Raw genomic sequence first — 4,365 nt, 5'->3', positions numbered from 1 at the left:
GTTGTTTTGTTTGTTCTCAAACTACATCTCAAACTGTATGATTATTTTATGATCAATGCCAACATGGATATTCACACTTTATAAAAATGTAGGCGAATTTCAAAATATTTCTGTTTTTTTTTTTTATAGATAAAACCATGAAAATAAACGTGTATTACTTGAAATAGAGCATTAACTTAAAATTAAATATTTAAAAACGTTTATTTTAACGACTTGATATGGCAACATTTCTAATTTAAAGGTACACTAAGTAAAAAATGTTGTTCAAAATAACAAAATATAAATGAGTTAATACATCAGTTTCTTCCAAAACTTGTGTTTGCCTTACCCTGATTCATTAAGGTAAGTCTATTATAAGTTTTAAGTTTACATTATATTATATTTACATTATTATAAGGTTACAATTTATAAATACATTGTTTATTTATTCATTTATTTATTGTTGCAGAACTTCTACATAACTACAAGCTCAGGGAAGTTAAGCAAGGTTGTATCATTTACAATGAACAAACAATAATGCACAACAGAAAACATGAATATCCTGAATTTGCATGCATAAAATTATGTAAATATACATAAACACAAGAAAAGAAAAACATAATAATAAGGTTAAGTCATATCTTTGAATAAATATAAGAGTTGTTAATTGACGGGATGGTTTTGGCGGGAAATTGCGTCATAACCTGTGTCTCTTCATAGCCATAAATAGAGTAAAGTGTGTGTGTGTGTGTGTGTGTGTGTGTGTGTGTGGCAGAGGTTAGTTTTCTAAATGAGCGAGAAAGATTGACATAGTGGCAAAGGAGAAGGAGATAGCGCTCGTAATAAAACAAGAATCAACATTATATTGGCTTTAGGAGATGACACCAGGGATTTGAAATGTTGTAAAAGCCACGCAGAGATGATGGTGTTTTTATTACTCAACCGGTGAGTAGGACTAGCTGTGTTTTATTGATCAGATAAACTGTCATGTGTCTCTCTCACTGTGAAGCATTCTCTGTGTGAAGATCATTTCATTATTATAGTTGTGCTGGAATTAATTTCAAGGAAGTACCGTATATCTAATGTGTAAAGCTACAGTCTTCAGCTTGAGATCCTTTCCATCTGAACTGCTCATCTCTCTTAAGCCTAATAGTGAATGTTTTATGAGGAGAAGGATCATATCAAATCATATTAATCTGCAATCACACAGAGACCAATGCATGCAGTTCTCTTACGAGAGGTTCTCTCGTACTGCGTACTGAAAGTACGCACCGGGTAAAGTCTCTTTGCTCGAGATATTGAAGCCAAAATTTATCCTTAAATTTCCATATCTTGTAAACGCAGTGCAGCAGCAGTCAGACCTAGAGCGGGCAATCTAGCGCGCTCATTGGCTGCTCCGCGGCAACTGCTGCAGCCTACCACTGAGCCCCTGGCGTGACGTCACGCCCAATGAGGGCGCTCCGCGCCCTCACGCGGCCAAGCCCGCCAAAATGGGAGTGGCTTAGCGTATATAAGGGGCAGTTCAGGCTGCTAACACTCGATTTTTAATCTCTTCAGCGACGCTCTACGCTACGCTGATCTCCGAGAGAAGCCGCCGCCGTCGAATCCAGCGACCAGCCAGCTTAGGACAGCGCCTGAGGAAGCCGGCCGTCTTCGCCACCTTCAGCCGTCCGTGCCAGCTACGCTATCCGGCGACAAAGTATCCTTTTCCAAATACCTCTCCGTGAGCTCGCCGCCGCGACTCACGTCCTAAAAGAGCAAAGGCGTTTGTACAAAAATGCCTCGTCTTTCCTGCGGTTCGTGCCGAACCGCGCTCAGCGACGGAGACCGCCACGTGATATGCGCTCTCTGCCTGGGCCGAGACCACGCAGCCATCGCTCTCTCGACGGGTGGCTGCATCGAGTGCGACGAGATGGCGATTTCGACCCTGCGGGCTCGACTCGCCCTCTTCAACGTCGAGGCTGTCGCTCCGCCTCTCTCCAGTGGCCCGCGAAAGAAGAAGCGCCGTGCCCAGAGACTCCCGGAGCCCGTCGCTCGCGAACGCTCGCCGGAACCTTCCCCTCGAGCTTCGCGTTCCCCTTCACCGCCCCCCCTTCCCGACGCGCAGATGACGGCTTCGGCCCTCACTGCCGTCGACACAGGGGACGAGGCGGGGGACGACGCCATCGACAGCTGTTCTCTCCTGGCGTCGGACAGTGAAGAGTGGTCTGGATCTACACACTCCACCTCCTCTTCGACGCAGGAACCTGGCAAGGCCCGGTCTAATGTGGACGCCGAACTTATCCGCCTCCTCACCATGGCCGTTGACCAACTGGGCCTGGACTGGTCTCCACCGGAGGCGCCCGCGCCCAACAGGCTCGATGGGTGCTTTTTACCTAGCCGCCGCCTAGCGCCTGCCTCTAGGTCAGCACCCTTCCTGCCGGAGCTCCACAGCGAGCTCTCTAAATCGTGGAATGCTCCATTCTCCGCGAGACTCCGCTCCCCTGCTTCCTCGACTCTCTCCCAAGTGGACGGAGCCGTCGAAAAAGGCTACAGCCGGATTCCCCCAGTGGAAGAGGCGGTCGCAGTGCATCTTTGCCCGCCATCACCAAAATGGCGCTCAAAGTCTGCCCTCCCGTCGAAAGCCTGCAGGACCACTTCAGCCCTTGTCGGCCGCGCTTTCGCCGCCGCCGGACAAGCCGCTTCCGCCCTGCATTCTATGGCTGTCCTCCAGATCCTCCAGGCTGAACTCCTCCGCCGTTTGGACGAGAAACGCCCGGTTCAGGACATCGTGACGGATCTGCGCAGCGCGACGGATCTTTCCCTCCGCGCCACGAAATCCGCAGCACAGGCGATGGGACGATGCATGGCTTCACTCACGGTAACGGAGAGGCACCTTTGGCTGACGCTCGCCGAGATGAGTGAGTCTGAGCGCGCCGTGTTCCTCAACGCCCCGCTCTCCCCCGCCGGCCTCTTCGGCCCTGCGGTGACCGGGATCGTGGAAAGGTTTTCTGAGGTACAGAAAACTTCTCAAGCCATGAAGCTGTTCCTCCCACGACGCGTTAGCTCCGCTGCAGGCCGCTCCCAGCAGCCTCCTGCACGAAGCTCATCGCAACAACGCCCATCGCAGCCTCCATCAGCTTCGCAGCAGCGACAGGGCGGCCGCCCTCGATCGCGCTCAAACAGCCGTCACAGACCGCCTCCCCCCCGGGGACCGCGACAGAAGATCGTGCTGAAGCCTGAAGCCGCGAAATCCTCCTAGCCACCGCGAAGAGGAAAAGATGCGCGAGTCCCGCCGCCGCCGCCGGACCGCCATCAAAGTTAGCCGCTCTGTCAGTCCCCTTAAACAAGGCTACTGCAGTTGTGTATTTAGCAGCCAACGAGCCACTCACAGTACACGCTCGCCTGCACACAAACGCCGTTTTCACGGCGACCCAGATAAATCACAAAAAGAGTGTAATGTCTGTATATACGGCTCACGCCGATTGTGTTCTATGTGTAGAAAATGTGCCCACTCCAATGTGTTCACCCCTACACACAAGCACGCCCCCCAGGTTTGTCACAGAGCCCACTCATATAAAGCGGGCACGCGCCGCTCGAGTGTTAAATGTAGGATTTGTGCCCACGTCCCAGTGCCCACACCTACAAAATGTCCGCTCTGCTGTACAGTTATCACGGGGGGCGAAACTAATAAAGCCAATAGGCCGTGTTTCAGATATAAGCGCCGCACGTGCTCACGAGCACGCGCGCTCACTGACGAACACTGTTCCCCCCATATCGCTCACAAGCACCGCTGTTCGCGCCACAGACTATTCTCCGTCCCTAGCGACCGAGTTACTGAATGCGAAACGGCAGGCTGCTGTAACCAGCGAGCAGCATTACTCAGCAAACGAGGGCGCGCGCGCCGCGCTGATACCTCCGTTTCAGTTCCTCGAGCCCGCGCAGTGCGGCGCTCAGGACGCGGAGACCATTCTGCCCCTAGCTATGCGTGCGAAAGCATGGGAAGCTATCCCGGGCGTGTCAGAATGGGTGCTGAAGGTTGTAAAACAAGGCTATACACTGCAGTTCGCTCGCCGTCCCCCGCGCTTCCGAGCCCGTACAGTGACGAGCGTGAACCCAGAAGTAGCACACCTACTTCGCGCAGAAATAGCTAAACTGTTATGCAAGGGGGCGATAGAGCCGGTACGTCCTTCTATGAGCGAGTCAGGCTTTTACAGCCGTTATTTTCTCGTGCCCAAGAAGGACGGAGCGCTCAGACCTATATTAGATCTGAGACATTTGAACAAAGCTCTCATGAAAAGACCGTTCAAAATGATCACGACCAGACAAATCCTCGCGCAAATTCGCCCGAGGGACTGGTTCATTTCTCTCGATCTGAAAGACGCGTACTTTCAGATTCAGATCATA

This window comes from Phoxinus phoxinus, assembly GCF_949152265.1.
Source record: "Phoxinus phoxinus genome assembly, chromosome: 21".
In the NCBI taxonomy this organism is placed as follows: domain Eukaryota; kingdom Metazoa; phylum Chordata; class Actinopteri; order Cypriniformes; family Leuciscidae; genus Phoxinus; species Phoxinus phoxinus.
Note: the sequence above shows the minus strand (reverse complement) of the source record.